The sequence below is a fragment of the Dendrobium catenatum genome, unplaced genomic scaffold (assembly GCF_001605985.2).
Source record: "Dendrobium catenatum unplaced genomic scaffold, ASM160598v2 fragScaff_scaffold_716, whole genome shotgun sequence".
Taxonomy (NCBI): Eukaryota; Viridiplantae; Streptophyta; class Magnoliopsida; order Asparagales; family Orchidaceae; genus Dendrobium; species Dendrobium catenatum.
Window position 1 is genome coordinate 6,398,897 of NW_021319178.1, and position 18,437 is coordinate 6,417,333.

Genomic DNA, 18,437 nt, shown 5'->3' on the forward strand with positions numbered 1-18,437 from the left:
AGCCGCCAAGAAACTCCAGTTTTCAGATTCAAGAATCTCTCAGAATTCAAAATTCTATAAATAACAGAATACATAACTCTTTTAGCTTTTAGCCAGTGCAAATCAGCCTCCAAGAACTCTTCCGCTCTCAAGTAAACCACACAAACCTAAGTAAATTTTCAGTTCAGAGATTTTCATTTTTAAGCCAAGTTTTACATTTTCCCTAAACTACATGTACGATCATATCACCCACCTTGCCCTCAATATGGAAAGATGACAATTGCTAGTTCACCCTCTCTTACAGCTCCCATGTGTGGTCATAGTCGATATGTTTTTCCGTTTTATCACCATTTTCTTGATCCCTTCCTTTCTCTGCATACCCCTTCCAACTCCAACGGTTCCAACACCACCTCCAAATCCTATGTAGTGTCACGAGTAACCATGAACTAGATGCATGATCATCAATAGCTCTCCTCAACTGGAAAAGTGGAACATCAAATGTACAGAAGTGATCTGGGATAATTTCAATCGATAAGTCACTGCTCCAATCCTATCCAGTATCTCATAGGGACCAAAGTATCTCAGGGCCAGCTTCTCATTCTCTTGTTAGCAATTGTCATTTGTCTGTAGAGATGAAGCTTCAAGTATACTCTATTACCTTTCTCAAACTGCATGTCCTTCATGCAACCATCCACCTACTTCTTCATGATTTGTTAAGCTCTAAAAAATGCATTTTTAATTTAGACAACACCATATCCCTCTCCTCCATCGACGAGATTAGTGTACTACTCAGCCCAAAGTGCACCAAGTGAGCTGGGTCACTCCCGCTCAACACTTTGAAATGAGTAATTTGTAAAGTCAAATGATATGTAGTGTTGTATCAGTACTTCGTCCGTGCCAGCTGTTAACCTCATTATTCGAGGTCAATTTCCCAAGAATCATTTCTAGTACCTAGGTTTTCGTAGCCTAGTGTAGATATCGCACCCACAAGATTTCTCTTAGGTGGACGCCCACTGGCGTAGCATTGACTCGAACCTATCACTCAAATCGACTCTTTTAAAATTTAAATTAGCTATGCCAATCGAAGCAAAATCAAATCAATTAACTCAAGTCGAGTTCGATTTCAATAACCCCAATTAGCCCGGTTTGACTCGTTACAAGCTGATGACATTAGTTAAATTAAATAAATGATTATAAATTAATTAAACTAATTTCATTTAGTTATTCTTTTAAAATAAATTATCTATATTTTGAAATAAAATGACATTTTTTGTAATATAATTAAAATATACCCTAATCATCTATTCTAAAATTAAAATTCAAATCAAGTGTGATAAAAGCCGGTTCAAGCCAAAACGAAATAGAATGCGTGAGAAGCTTAGGACGAAAATCCCAACATCCGCTCTCTCCCTCAGCAGTTCCGAACCTCTCACTCCCACGATCCCTCTCTATTTCGCAAGAAGACCGACGCCTCTCCCTCCGTTCGCAGAACCCAGGCTCCGATCCCTCTCTATTTCGCAAGAAAACCGATCTCTCTCTCTCTCCCATTCGCAAGAAGCCGAACGAAGCAATCAAACGGTCACTCTCTCCAGTTCGCGTGAGCAGCCCAGAATCGAACCCCCAACCCGATTCGCTCGTCTCTCTCTCTCTCGCATTCTCGGCTCTGGATTCGCAAGATCAAGGCGCCGAAATCTCTTCTTCTTCCTTGCTCACTCGCATGAAGACAAGGTCGATGCTCTCGCATTTGTCTCCACTGAATTCAAATTGAGCAAAAGCCCTAGGTTCACCTATTCTCTCGGCCAAGAACAGTAGAAAGTGGTAAATCCTTTTCATTTTCTTCTTTGCCTCCATTTTTCTCTTTTCTCAGATCAACCATTGAATGAGCAAGAATAAGTTGATTTCTATTTTTCTTTGTAGAAATGAGGAATTAAAATATTATTGTCTTCATTTCTTGAGATCTGATTTTCATTCGTTGAAAATTTGAAGGGATGACTGCTTATGAAGTTTTCTCCTCTTGCATATAATAATTATATATCTTCTTTATTATCTAAAAAAAAAAATCTTGTTGCCAAGAGCGAAGTGTAGATGCAATTGTTTAGAGCAAGTTTACTATCATTTTTTTTATAAAATAAAATTTTATTGAAAATATAAAAGGTTACAGCAAAAGCGAACAAAACCAAAAGTAACACCAAGGAACAATCCAGAAACTCCACAAAAAAGGATAAAGCCAATCCAAGAAGGGCTCATTCACTCCAAGACTACCAGCAACCCGAAATCCCTCAAGAAACCATCCAGAAGGGGAAACAACGATTGCCATATGAAAGTTAACGAGGAAGCGAGCCCCAGAACAACATAGCCCAGAAACAACGCATCCAACCGTTAAACCAACCAAAACAATCACCAACAGCAAGTCAAAAGAACATATTATCTTCTTCTACCACCTCGCTTCCACAGTTTTCCACGCGGGCAGGCCCTATGAGACCTATCACGTACCAATTTAACATCAAAATCAGAATCTGAAACGGGATCAGCATCAGAATCAAAATCAGACGAATTGTTCAGCCAATCACCATGTGACCTGACATCCAATCCAGAATTTAATCCCACTATAGTTTTGGCTTCCATCAGGTTAACAGGAACATTGATAAAGCTATCTTGCATAATAACATTTTCTACATGGCCCCCCACCGAAGAGTGCACCATTCTAATCTCGGTCTCATCCACATTACCCATCACAGACGACTCACCAGGCGGCCCAATATCCACAACAATAGGATTAGAAACCAAGGTCTCACAAGCCACCGTCACCATATTATTTTCCGGACAAGCAACCCTCTCAGGCAGATGACCAGAATCACCAGACGAAGGAAAAAAAGGAATTGCGTTAGGAGATAGTAAATTTTCAACCACACCCGAAAGAACCTCATCATTTAAAACTTTGTCAGCCTGCACGATTTCCAAATTCACAGCAACTTGAGGATTAGATACGTGCCCCTCACACAAATCAGCGACAACATTGTTCAACCCAACCACAATCGGATCATCCAACACACCTTCTTCAGCAGGAACAGTCATCCCGCAAAAACCAGCAGCAGGAGATCCTTCAGTAGGCCCAACCGAAGGCAAGACCACCCCAGCACTCTCAGGTTTTTCAATAACATTAAGACCATTTCCATTACCTAAATTCGGTAAATTATCAACAGGACTAACCGCAGTCGAAGGGATACCAAAATTCGCGACCGAGTTACACTTACCAGACAAATGCCCTAAACATTTACAAACGCTACAAAATTGAGGAAATTCATCAAAAGCCACCTCTTGAACATACCCTAAAGACTCCGAACCTAACCAAACTTGCTTCGTGTAAGTTTTAGTAATATCAATTTCAACTAACACTCTTGCATTCGACGGTCTGGAGCCAACCAAAGTGGCTTCATCAATTTTTAGAGGTTTTCCAAATAATTCACCAAGCCCAAACAGAATCCTTGGTGCAAAGAAGTGAGGGCGAAGATGGGGAAAGGAGATCCATATCGGAATGATCGGCGATTCAACGCCGATATCTAACGAGGGTGACCATTTCGTAATTTTCATAAAACAATTGAAAACAAGATAAGAACGATGGCAAAAAACCCTACAATAGTCTAGATCATTTGCTAACTTAATCAAAATGTGTGTAGAATCCAAAACCGTAACAGATACTTCTCCGTTAAGCTTCAAATTGAAAAAAAATTTGCGAATAGCTTCGAGGGGAGGACGCTTCAACGGGAAGAAACCTACTAACGAAAAGCGAAAAGGTTCTGCCAAATCCATGATTTCCTCATCCGAAACCCACAGAGACGGAAGACCACGAAAGTTAGAAAGCCTCAAATCAGGAAAAGAGGAAGTAGAACCAGCAAGAGCTTGAAGGAAAGACTTAGAATGAGAGACTCCCCCAAAAAAATTGGGATCTATCAGTTTACTCGACGGCATGCCGAAAAAGAAGACAAACCGCACAAAAAACTACCAGCAAAAGAAAATACGGAGAGAAGAAAAACTTCCCTGGACCAGATGAGCGGAAAAAACGCCGCCGGCGAGGGCAAAGCCCACCTCGGGCAAACCCTAGCAGATGCGCGTGAAAAGATGCACTAAGCTGATTATGGAGGAAAAAATTGAGCAAGTTTACTATCATGTTTGTTTATAATCGTTTGATATGAGAATTTTGTTATATATGAATGCAAGAAAGATTTGCATTCTTTCATATGGTGGCTTGAATGAGAGGTGGTTATATTTTTTTTTTAGAAGGACATTGGTTTTAAATATATATCATGTGGAAGGATTTGATACATTCTAGTGCACCTTATATTCATGCATGAAAATTATAATATAATATGAGTTGTCACATATTGTGTTTAATAGAAAGAGAGGATGAAATTTTATTTTACATTCGTGAAAGGAAGTAAATGGTTGCTAAAGAAAAAAGTGTATAATTTGATGAAATAAGGTGTTTTAGTTTAAAATAAGATGTATAGAATATTAAAGGTGAAAAGTAAATGTTTGAATTCTTAAGAGTGTTTTGTATGTTTTGAAAAGTGGAATTTGTGTGATTTGGAAAGGTGAAAAATTTATGTTTTGAAAGGTGAATTGTGTGTTTTGTTTAGAAAGTTGATTTGTGTAGAAGGTGATATGTGTAAAGGGTGGAAAAGTAAAGTATTTGATTTTGTGGAAAGTGTATAATTATGAATTTTGGAACTTAGGTGTTTTGAAAGGTGATGTGTAAGAAAGAGTTGTGAGGTTTGTATATGTTTTAAGAGTTGGGAAATGGAAAATGAAGGAAAGCAAGACGTGTGTTAGAAAAGTGAGAAAGGTGAAGAGAAAGGTTGGATTGTGAGTTTAAGATGTAGGTGAGTGTAGAAGAGTTTATGTTGAAGAACAAAGTGTTTGGAAGAGTAAAAATTGAAAGTTAGATTGTTAGGAAGTAAAAGTGTATGTTAGAAAATGTGTAATAGTGAGGTATATGGAATATTTTAATGAATTGTATGTATATATTGAAAGCTTTTAGATGAGAAATATAAAGAGTGTGTTACGTTGCTTCGAAAGGTAAAGAATGGTTTTTGAAGAAATTGTAGAATATTTTAGGAAATGAAATGTTCATGTGAAAAGTAAAGTGTTTAGGTGTAGAAGAAATGACTTGTGTGCTTTAGAAGGGGTAATATTGACTTGTATATGTAGAAGGAAAAGTAAATTGCGTGTTTTGGGAGGTGAATTATTTTGGAAAGAATGTACTATAAAATTTATGGATTTTGAAAGATTAAGATTTGAAAAGGTTGAAAAGTGAAACTTGTGGGTATTTTTAAAAGTGGAGCTCAAGTATATTTCCAAAAATAAAAGAGTCCAAAAGGACATTCAACTAAGCCAGTGTTCAAGCCCGAAGAAAGGTACGTCTTTTATTTTCAGTAAATTTCAATTATTTTATTATTATTTATTAAAAGTGCTTATAATCCCTATTTTCCCATTTTCTTTTTATTTGCATGAACAGCGATGAATGGTATCGGTCGAGAGAACAAATGTACGAGGGACTAATGACGTCAGTCGCCTCTATCCAACCGGGTAGAGGTGCTACGGGCGGAACCACCGGGTCGTAGCCCCCGGTGATTGTGAGTATTCTAAATTTAGAAAACCTTTAGGGGCCCCTTGATGTGGTTTGCGCGAACCCTTCCTTTTTAGGTCCTTGTAGTAACTTCAATTTAATTAGATTTACTTTTTATTTTATTTTAGATCCTTAAACCCTTTTACATATACGCAAAGTCCCAAGGGTTAGTAAATAAGAAAAATTTCATCCTATATAACAGTAGTGACATTTAAGGACAATATTTAAGGACTGAGTCTTAGAAAACCTAGATTTATGATGCATGAACACTTTAGGATATAAACATATAATAAAGAAAACTTAGTGACACCTCACCTTAGAATTAGTGAATTTTTTTAAAACTAAAATTTAATCAATTATAAAACTTTAGCCAATAATTGATTTAGGACATATCAAAACCTCACAGCCTATTGCACATACTTAGATTTGTTTGTTAGGACAACTGACTCTAATTTTAGGTTAGGCCGGTGTTTATTTCCTTACTGCATTGTGACGGGCTTTCTCGACTTTTATTGCATGTTGGATGTAAAACTGTTGATGTGGTTGTTTATTTACTTTTACTGCACTCTGTGATATGATTTGATTGACGATTAGATTACCCATAGGTTAGGAGCGAACTGGTTGTTAACAGAATTTTCTGCAGGTGGCCACACTCGTGCAGGGCAGAAAAAGGGGGCTAATTAATTAATAATCATATAAATGCTACAGGTGCTGCAGCTGCTTAGCCCCCAAATAAAAAGGAGTGTGGCCAAGTGTGGCTAATTGATTTAATTTAAATGTATATATATAACTGCTTGGGATGATTTTTATTATAAACTGCTTAGGATAACCCTGTAGGTGGTCTAGATTTTTATTTTCTTTTTGTGAAATGTAAAGCAATATAAATGTGTTTGAAAAATGGGAAAGTGATTTTTGAAAGTGGGATATTATATCCAATTTGGAATCTAAAGAAAAAAGAATATACCTTAAAGGATTATTCTCTTTTATTTGGAAAGTCAAATTAGGATAATTTTAGTATCCAAATAGAAAAGAAAATATCCCTCTTAGGGATGAGTTTCTTTTCATTTGGATATCCAGACCCGACAGATCTAAGGTGCTCGTAGAAGAAGGAAGGAAAAAATAAAGACGGAAGAAAGAAGACGAAGAAATGAAGATACAAGAAAAAGTATATCCCAGTTCAAAAATCACTTGCATCATTCTTAGGATTAGAATCCGGGTTTGTTGTTAGTGGTGACCGGCCACTTTACTTTTCTGCAAAATTCTGGATGTAATTATATGGACATTGGACATTATATTTTTGGATTATTTAAATTGATTGTTTACATTGTTTGTGCAGCAGCTTTTTTTAGGAACCTTGCATGCCGTGTTTTGTTTTAGTCTGGATACGAATCGGAGTGTTTTTTTTAGTAAGGGTACGTATAAAATTCTTCTACTTGAAATCCTAATAAAAATTTTTATGCTCACATAGTAACTCTAACGATCTAAGAAGTAAGCTCGGGATCGCCGAGAGTCAGCATAAGCATATTATTACTTTCTCTTCCTTGTTAGGCACCTCCCCGCCTGCGGGTTCTGGCAGACCACTTGACCTATGAGGGTGCAGTTCTGTCAAGGGGAAGTTATGCAATCTATAGGGAAAAAACCTATTTTCTAAGCCTAATTTTAAAACTGCTTCATATTCATTTTATGTATTCGAGTCAATTAGCATGCATTGCATTAGATACAAATAAAAAAAGAATCTAAAATATTAATTACATTTCTAGACATTTTTCACTCTACATAAGTTGATGGGCCAATTAGGAACTGTCTTACATGTCGGCCCCAATTCATTAAAACTTAAATAATGTCCCTACCTATCTTTCATAAGAGGCTGAACACATGGTTTTAAAGCGCCTAGGTGGTTAGCTGGCTCCCCAATCCAGGCCGGGATAAGTCCAGATTTGCACTTCATTAGTTAGGTTCGAGTTACTACTTTGTAGTACTCAAATTAGACTTAAGTTCTGAGCTAGATTCTTTTGGATCTTAAGTCCTCACCCTTCGGGAATATAATCCCAAATTTCTAATAAAATGTCAACATAAACATAAAATTTTTTCTTAAAATGTAAAGCCAAACATAGGGTAGACTGAGGTCGCCTCTGGACTTCTCAGAATCCGGAACCTCCTACTTTTCTTCCTTTGACTCGCTAATAAATGTTCAACATTGAGCTTTCACCTTGGAAAATTTCTATTTCTGGTTCCTTGTCTTTTACTTTGTAGTCACAAGGGTATGAAATCACTGCTTTAATCGAGAGTTTTCTTAGGAGTATCCCTCCTAGGATATAATTAACTACATAGGCTTGCTTCTATAGGGATTTGAGAATCCCATACTAAAATAAACCTTGTTTTATTCATATGAAACAAGGGAAGAATCTTTGGGAATGCAGATATTTTTAAAAAACTTCATTTCTAATTTTAAATATGCTTATAGGATGTTATTATTATCTCTTCGGATAATATAATTTCTTATTTGTTATATTCAATTTTATAAATGATGAATTTTTATAAAAACTCATTCTTGTTTTTGGATGTCTTGAAGAATATTATATTCGTCCTTCAAGATGATATAATATTCTCCTTGCTATATCTAAATAAAAGAATGAATAAACTTTTCAATAAAATTTATTTCTATTTTTAAATACATTCGCTAGAATTTATACTCATCTTTCGAGATGATATATTTTTCTTTTGAATTATGTTTAATCATAGAAATATCATTTTCAAAACCCTATTTTGATATTGAATGCATTATAAAATATTGTGCCAGTCTCTTAAGATTGTACTTTATTCTTAATGTAGTATTCGATTACAAAATAGGAGAAATCAAAATCTGCGTGGTGATACAAATTTTTCCCACCACCAGTCAAATTGTTCATGTCACTATTCTGGTTGCCTCAATTCCTATTTGTGGGGTCACAGCTATTTATGCTAGTAATTTAAATTCTGAAAGGCAATCTTTGTGGAACAATATTCATCTTCTGGCTGACTCTGTTAGCCTTCTATGGGCAATCATTGGTGACTTTAATAGCTGTCATTCTACTGCTGAGAAAGCTGGTGGTATTCCTCTTATTAACAACAAAATTGGAGACTTTAATGGTATAATTTTTAATGCTGGGTTACATGATCTTTCCTCTGTTGGGCACTATTTTACTTGGCACAATCATTAACCTGATAACCCTATTCATATCAAGCTGGATAGGGTGTTGGTTAATGATAATTGGTTAAGCATGTTTCCTAATTCTTGTTACAAGGTTGATGATCCTAGATGCTCTGACCACTTTCCACTCATTCTTCTCAACACTTTGAGTGATACTACTTGACATAGATTCATGTATAAGAATTACTGCTCCAAATTCCCTGAGTTTTGGGAAAGTCTTATTGAGGTTTTTTCTAATCCTAACAACACCATCCCTCTTTGCTCTTTCATCTTCAAACTAAAAACCCTCAAAAATGTTATCAAGCATGAGCATTGGTCGACCTGACCTCCAACAATATCCAAAAAGAGATTGATTCCCTTTCCAACCTCCAAAGCCAGTCTATGGCGCAAATCCAAGCTAACCCTCTTGACCCAGCTCTCAATGTCAATCTGTTAACAGTATTAATCGGAAGCTCTCCCATTACCACTCCACCCTGACTAATTGGATTTCTCAACGTGCCAAAGTGAATTGGCTTACTCATGGTGAAGATGACATGAAATTTCTTTACTCAAAAGTCAACATCTTCAAAAACTACAACCGTATTAAGAAAATCTCTTTTGACTAAGGCACTTACAGCTCCCATCAAGACATCTCTATTGTCTTTATCAATCACTACACCAGGCTCTTTAACACTATTACACCTACAAACTCCTCCCACTACCAAGATTTCCCTATTGGGAATATTATTCCTATTCACCTGTTACCCTCCCTTACTACCTCGGTCACCATGGATGAAATCAAAAGCATTATTTTCTCGGGTAAGCATAACTCCACTCCCGGACCCGATGGTTTTACCTTTGAGTTTTATAGAACTACTTGGAATGTCATTAAGCATTAACTCTGCAATGCTGTGACTTCCTTTTTCTATTCTTCTCATATTCCCAAGCAAGTCAAGGCAACTCCTATTGCTTTGATTCCTAAGCAACCTCATGCCAGCCATACCAAGGGTTTCAGACTTATCTCTTTGTGCAATGTTATCTACAAAGTTATTGCTAAAATAATTGCCAACAAGATGAAGGAGGTTATGCCTTTAATTATCCACCGCAGTCAAGGTGGTTTCATTAAAAGCAGAATGATCACTAACAATGTTCTTTTAGCTACTGAATTGCTTGGGATACAAAAAAAATGCTAAAGATGAATTTTTATGTGCAAAATTTGATATCTCTAAGGCCTTTGACATTGTGTCTAGAGATTTTCTTTATAAACGGCTTGCCGACAAAGGTTTCCCGAAAACTTTTGTTAACTGGATTAAAGCTTGCACCTCTGATGTGCACTTCTCTATGTATTAATGGGGCTCTTGTTGGCTATTTCAACTCCACCTCTGGCCTTAATCTAGGCTGCCCACTTTCTCCTTACCTTTTTAGTATTGTTATGGACGGGTTCTATGCTGCCATTGAAAAAGCCACTTGTAATGCCAGTTTCTCTGCCATGATTGTGGGTAACTGTACCATCTCCACCTCCTTTTTGTTGATGATCTTTTAGTTTTTGGTAAAGCTACCACTAACAATGCTAGCTCTATTAAAACTATTTTACACCAATTTTCATGTGTCTCTTGTTTGAAAGTCAATACCATTAAGAACACCATTTTGATCTACATGGCCTCCTCCCAGGCAGCTCAGATCTCTGATATTCTCAATATTAACCAAGCACATTCCCCTATCAAATATTTTGGGCTGCCTATCCATTACAAAAAATTGAAAGCTGCTGATTATCAACCTTTGCTTCACAAAATCTCTACCTCTCTGGATGGTTGGAGGGCCAAATTGTTATCATTGGCGAGTAGAATTCAATACCTCAAATTCACAACATCCAACACATTGGCTTACTGGATCCGTGGCTCTATAATTCCTAAAGGTTGATGTAAGCTTATCAATCGTATGTGCTCTAGATTCCTTTATTTTGGCAACATCAACCTTAGAAAACTGCATACCATATCCCGGAAAGACACGTGCACTCCCAAGGCCAATGGTGGGCTGGGGATTCCTTCCATTGATGCCCTTTACTATAGTTTCTCTTGCTCGACCATTTGGAGATTTTTAAATTTGAGTTATATGTTATTTCAATGGTGGCGTGATTCTTACCAATCGTTGTGGAACCTAAAAACTGTCAAAAGCTCTCAGTACTGGAAACATTTATGCAAGGTTGCAAATTTTATTAAGCAAAATTTTTCTTTGACTATTCACATTGATAGCAACCTGTCTCTTATATGGGATCCCTGGTGCGATGGGAAATCTATTGCGGATATGATGGTTGATCTGCAAGCTTTGAATAGGCTTTCTCCTTACTTCGATTGAAAAGTTTCAAATACTATTGCTGGTGATTGTTGGATTATCCCACTGTGTTTTGGGGGCTTCATTGCTTCTAAAATTCATGCCACACATATTGATAATTTTGAGGAGTTGCATTCTTGGCTGGGTAACCAAAGTCCTAATTTTAAAGTTTTTACCTCATCTTTCTATTCTGCTCTTAATATTGTTCCGTGGTATAATTTGATTTGGCATAAAAAAAGCTCCCTGCGTTTTTCTGCTTATGCTTGGATGACATTTAAACGTGGTTTAAAAACGGCGGATGTTTTAGCCTCTCGTGGGATTGCTACCTCTAGTAATTGTTGCTTCTGTTTCAGTATCTTTTCTATGAATGCAATTTCACCTTCAATGTGGTAAAGCAACTGCTGCCCTGGCTGGGCAATCTGCTGATGAAATCGAACATATTCCTAATTTTTTATAGTGTTTTGGATCAGAGCTTTACTGGGCTGCGCCTTGGCTCTTTCCTTCTAACTACTTGTGCCTCAATATACTATATTTGGAGAGCTAGAAATGATCATATTTTTTGTGGTATTCTCTTCTGTCAAGCTATTGTGACTGCCAGAATTAAAAAATCCATTCTTTTAAAGACCATCAGATGGAAGAAATCTGTTCCATGACTCAGTTTCACTGAATTTCTATTGGTTTGCGTTGTCTGGGTGATTATTTTGGAAGGACTATGATGATTGTTGCTTATTGCAGCTGCCCTTTGGACGGTCTACTTGGCAACCAGGGGCTTCGCTCTTGTGAAGTCCTTTGCGATCTTTTGTTCCCCTCAATTTTGCTTATCACAGAGCGCCTGAGTCCTTTGAGTTGTTATTCTCCAGCAATTTATTTTTTGTTCTTTTTGAATCCAGACTCCTCCTTTTGTTTGAGTCCTTAGATTATAAGTTTTTCCTATTTGTACTTGTAACCTTTTTATTTCAATGATACGGGCTTTGTCCCAAAATTTCCAAAAAAAAAAAAAGAATTTTTATTTCAAACCCCCATAAAATTAAGGGAAAAATATAATTTTAGATAAAAGTTTTTCAATTTTGTTCTATTCATTTAGAGAGAAAAATAAATAGATACAAATTTTTTATTTAAGTATAATAAAGTCGAGAAAAAGAATTACTCTATTCATTCATCTTATTACTTTATTTCTTCAATCTACCAATCTAATACCATCTAACAATCCTCAGAAAATCCTTATAAAACTAGTCTTTAGAATTTGGAAAGTACTCCGGGAATTTGACATTGGAATTCAACAAATACTTATGAAATTCATCCTTGAAATTAGAAAAGTACTAAAGGAACTCGTTCTTTAGAAATTGGAGAGTACTCAAAGAACAAAGCCTGGTTTTTTTATTGTTTTCTAAAATAATTTTTTAGTGTAAAAAAATTAATTTTTTTTTTAAATTATACTAAAAAGTAGCAAAAACATGTCATAAATGAAGCCTAAGACTTCATTTTGGACAGCTTTCTTACTTTTTTATGAAGCAGTTTTTTTAGTATAATTTTTTTTTGAAAAATTTTATACTAAAAAGTTACTTCATAAAACAGTAAGAAAGTTGTCTCAAACGAAGACTTAGTGCAAAATTTTAATTTTTATACTGAAAAATTATTTTAAGAAGCAATAAAAAGCCATCCCAAAAGAAGCCTAAGCCTTGAGGAACTTACCCTTGAAAGTCGAAACATACTAAGAAAATTTCGCCCCACCATCCATCTTGTTCAAGTCAACAGAGTCAAATGTAGCAAACTCGTTCCTTTTTTAGATTTAAAAAACAAATAAAGAAAGATATATGAAGATTTTAATTAAAGAAGTTTAGATCACTTTTCAAATTGAAATTAGACAACATGAAGCTAGCGTGTTGACACATTAATAACTTAAATTACCATTGGAGAAAATTATTTCCTAAGTTAAACTTGTCCAAGGAATGAAATCATCCAAAGAAGAGTTCATCCAAGGAAGAGTTTAACTTGTCCAAGAAATGAAATCATCCAAAGAAGAGTTCATCTCATCCAAGAACTGAACTCATCTAAGAAAAGTTCAACTCAAACAATATTGTAGTCATGTAAAAGAGATTTTAACTCATCTAAGAATTAAAATCATCCCAGTGAGAATTTGATTGTTGAAGACTTAGGCTTCGTTTGAGACAGCTTTCTTACTGCTTCTTAAAGCGATTTTATAGTACACAAATTTTAACTTTTTAACCAGAAACCCGCTTTAAGAAGCAGGAAGAAAACCGTCCCAAACGAAGCCTTAAAAATCATCCAAATGAGACTTCAACTCCTCCATCGATCTTTACATAAATTTGAAGTCACCCAAACATATAAATAAACTAGCCCAAAATTGGCCAACCAAGATACTATGGCTTCGTTTGATTGGATGTTTTTGGTGCTTATTCCGTTTTAAAATGACAAATTTATTTCTTCTTTACTGTTTGGTTCGTCAAATCACGTTCCCAATAACTCCATTTTTGTCATTTTTCTGCTGTTTTGATAAAGCTTTTTATATATATACTTCTCCGTTGGAAAACTCCATTTTTTAAATCAATTTTTCTTAAAACTATCTTTTGCAAAAGTACTAAATAACCAAACGAAACCTATCATTCAATGACTTAACGCAGCTTTGCTACTTTTTTGTAAATCACTTATTCATATCTAATGTAATTACAAAGTCATAACTAATAAATCTCCATTTTAAGGCAAGCACGCATCAGACTATACATATTTTTATTGAACATAATCTCTCTTATAGAGTCATTCCTCCACCCCCACTTATAAATAGAGATTTAGAAGGCTAACCTAAGATATATAGATTTATCTCGAGCACTATACTTTGGATTCTCTCTCTTTATCATTTTCTTAGTCAATCTTATTAGTAAAGTCTAAGATTCGGATTCAAAATTCTCTTAAGGCTTCAAGAGAGAGAAAATTATATACAAATTTGGATTCCTCTCTTTAAAATTAACTTTCAAATTTGAAGACAACCGATTTTCAAATGGGGAGCTGACACTTTACAACTTAGACCAATATTGAAAAAAAAATGTATTTATTAAGTGACACTGAGTTTGATAATGAAAATGTTGAGTAACTTAAGTTGTATTTATTAAGTGACACTGAGTCAATTCGGGTCAGTGGGTCGGGTTCGGGTCGAACCCGAAACTGACCCGGCACTATTCAGGTCAACCCAAACCCGACCCGTTTTAAAAATGGGTCAAATTTCCGGACCCGAACCCGACCCGATTCGGGTCCGGGTCAACCCGACCCGACATGAATGACCCGAAGTTGACCTAAAATTGCTAATTTTCGGGTCAAAAATTGGGTCAATATTCGATTTTTGGGTCAAAATCGAGTCAAAACCGGGTCAATCTCGAGTTTTCGGGTCAAATATGATTTTTCGTGTCACTTTCGGGTCAATTTCGGGTTGTTGGGTCAACCCGAACCCGACCCGATTTTTAAAACAGGTTGATTTGTTCAACCCGAACCCGGATTTTTCCGGGTTGGGTTCAGGTCGTGTCAAAAACTGACACCCCTACATATTTTAAAGATATTTTTCATCTTAAAGTATCAAATATTGCTCCAAGTCTAGTATTATCTTTGGGACAAAATGTCAAACTATAAAACTTGGACTCCCCTTTTGCAATAAGAGTTGCATTGAGAGAAAGTGCAATCCCTTCTAACGGGTGCATCTAAATAATTGTTCTTGGGAATGTGAAAGCTATACCAAAAGGTAAGGCCATTCTAGGTGGCAACTAGCTCAAAAATACATAAAAGATAAAAGGTCAAATAAGACTTGAAATATTTTTCAAACAATAATGATGTATCCAAATTTGTCTATGAATGATGTCCGACTTCAGTAGCTAACAGTCTACTAAGTAGAAACTAAAGAGCTGAGAGAGGTTTGATGAGTACGGAAAGTGAGGGAGAAATGAAAGCTCAAAGTATGCCAAAGGATAAAAAAATAACCAAAAGATTTAAAATGTGCTTCTTCATCCTTTATTTATAATGCTTAGAGGTTACGTAGAAGGGTAAACAAAAAAAAAAGTATATATATATATATAATGCAAAAGAAAAAAAAAACAACAACATCAAGCCTTTATCCCACTACTTGGAGTTGGCTACGTGAATTATTTTTTTCATTGTCATATTAAAAGTCAAATTCTCATTTAAAGCTAATAAGAAAATGTCATTTCTAATACTTTATAATCAAGTTTGTTTAGGTCTACATCTACATTTCTTAACATAGGCTAAATCTAACACATATGCTCTATTAATCGGGTCATCGGAATGCCAACATTTTATATAACTAAACCATCTAAGGTGACTCTCTCTAGTTTTATATGGCAATGAAGCTACTCTAACCTTTTCATGTATATACTCATTTCACACTCCTCTAAGTGTAAGCCAGTCATCCACTTGAGCATCCTCATCTTTCCAACACTTAACTTAATTTTATGATCTTTTTTAAAGGCCAACATTCTGCACCTTAAAGCATTCCAGGTTTCACCACCACCTTCTAGAAATTTCCCTTAAGTTTGAGGGGTATTTTTCTATCACACAACATGCCTGCCGCATTCCTCCACTTAAATCAACCAACTTGAATTCTACTAATAATATGTCCCATCTATTTCACTATCATTTTGAATAATAAACCCAATATATAAAAAATGTGTAGTCTTTTTAATGACTTGATCACCCAAAATCATAATCTCCCTGCTAGATCTATTACTACTATAATTACACTCAATATATTTGATTTTAGATCCACTCAAACTAAAACATTTAAATGCTAAGGTTGACCTTATAATTCAAGTTATCCTTCAACTCACTCTCAAGTCTTATTAATAAGAAAAATATCATTAGCAAAAAGCATACACCAGGGTACATCCTCTTGCAAATGTATAGTAAGAACATCAACGATTAAAGCAAAAAGATATGAGCTTAAAGATGATCATTACTGTAATCCAACTGAAATAGGAAACTACTTGGTAAAATTACCTTGTGTTTGAATACAAGTAACAGCTTCTACATACATATTCTTAATAACTTAAATATAAGCATTATTAAACTCCTTTCTTTTCTAGAACTCTCCAGAGCACTTCTCCTGAAACTTTATCATATGCTTCCTCTAAATCAATAAATATCATATGTAGATCCCCCTTATTCTCTCTAAACTTCTCCATCAAACCTCTGAATAAAAGTATAACTTTCATGGTATACCTATCCAACATGAATCTAAATCGAGTTTGAGAAACATTAGTATCACGTCGTAGCCTAAGCTCAATTACTTTCTCCCAAAGTTTTATTGTATGACACATTAACTTAATTCCTCTATAATTCACACACTCTAAAAAATATTAATATTCTAGCACTACTAAATAAAGTTTACTATTTTTTTGTGATTATACATTGTAAAATATGTTTATACATCAAGTTTCCTTAAAAGCAGCTAAAAATGGTGGTAAAAAATCATCCTAAAACTAATATTTTATGGCTAAACACAAAACAACTTTTATCAAGGTATGAAATCTGACTCTATAAAATGAATTGAGCAGAAGAAAAGAAAGGAGAATAAAATGATGGAAAATAAGATATTAGATTTGCTAAAGAGAATTTGTGCCTAAATGTAGAGTTTTCTTCCTGATCCATGCACATAGTTATGATTTCTTCTCTATATGTCATATTCATTTGGATCAGGCTAAATTCTAACGAGAACAGGAACCAAATTTAATAAGCAACTAATCATTGAACTGGCTCAAGTAAATTTCAAATTGGAATTCTACTCAAACATCCTAACCAACTAAAGGAACTGCATTTAAGAACAACCACAAGGATTCATCAAGAGTCCCTGCTGATGTATTAAGAAAAACTTGCCTGAGAACCATCCTACTTGCTAGGAGTATCCTCCAAGTTAACAAGAGTGCTCACTGACTTGTTTAACGCACCCTCCAACTCTGTGATAGTACTAATAAGAAGCTTATAATTCTCACCTAGGATAGTGCTGTGTTCCTAGCATATTAACCTTTAGTACTCATCAACTTTTTTTTAGGGTACTCAGCCATGATTACTCGCTAGCTACCTCACCGACTACAATAGGATCATCATATTTCTTTTATGTGATATATCAAGGTTTTGTTTGGGACAACTTTTTTATTATTTTTCAAAATAACTTTTTAGTACAAAAATTTTCAACTAAAAAAATTTTTATACTAGTAAACTGTTTTAGAAAGTATTAAGAAAACTACCCAAACCAAGCCTAAGGCTTCATTTGGGATAGCTTTCGTACTGCTTTTTGAAACGACTTTCTAGTACAAAAAATTTAAATTCAAGAAATTTTTGTACTAGAAAGTTTTAAAAAGCAATAAGAAAGCTGTCCCAAACGAAGCCTAAGTTGTCACTTCTATATTATCAACTTTATATTTGAGCTATTATGGGAGATTTGAGGTCAAGCACAAGCACAAAGATACAAGAACTGAGACAAAACTAGAGCACTGAAATCTAGGCCAATCTTAAGATTCCCTTCCTCTATCGTCTCTAACTTTATCAATTAACCATTTCTATGTAAAGGGATCAACCTAATTTTCTGTAGTTGAACTCGGTTAAATGAGCATGTTCTCTCTCATTTTTGAGTTCCCTCAATTCCAATATGCTCTAGTATCAAGTAGAATGTGACTATTATCCACCAAATATTTTTTTGGATTCAACACTCTATATCAAGATATGAAGCTGAGAGAGAAGACCATCAGCCAAAAAGAACAAAATTTTCTTATCATCTACAAGAAAAGAACCCTAATATATATAGTAAGAACCAAAGATGGTATAAACTTAACAGCTAAAATAAAATTTCTCGATTCTCATGCACCATATTACCATGCATGAATATTTTTTCCACTTTATATAATACCTCAATTCGCATGAAATACCAGAAATTTGATATGCATTAGAATACTCATTCTTTTCAAATGTTTTTGCTCTTACAAGTCCTGAAAGTTTTATCCAGATTGTAAGCACTGTAAAGGGCGCCACCTGCCCTCTCCTGAATAATTGGACTAGAATATCAGATAGACTCCTATAACATAGACAGACTGAGGTCATTCTAAGCAACAAAAGTGAATAGAAAACAACCTTTTCCTCGACAAAAACTATCAATTTAACTTATGGTTGATATGTTTTCGTAAAACATCATTCTTATATATGGGGATATTTTCAGTGAATTGTCATCTTGCATACAAAAACAACAACAACAACAAGCCTTTATCCCACTACATGGAGTCGCCTACATGAATCCTTTTTATCCATTGTGTCTTGTTAAGA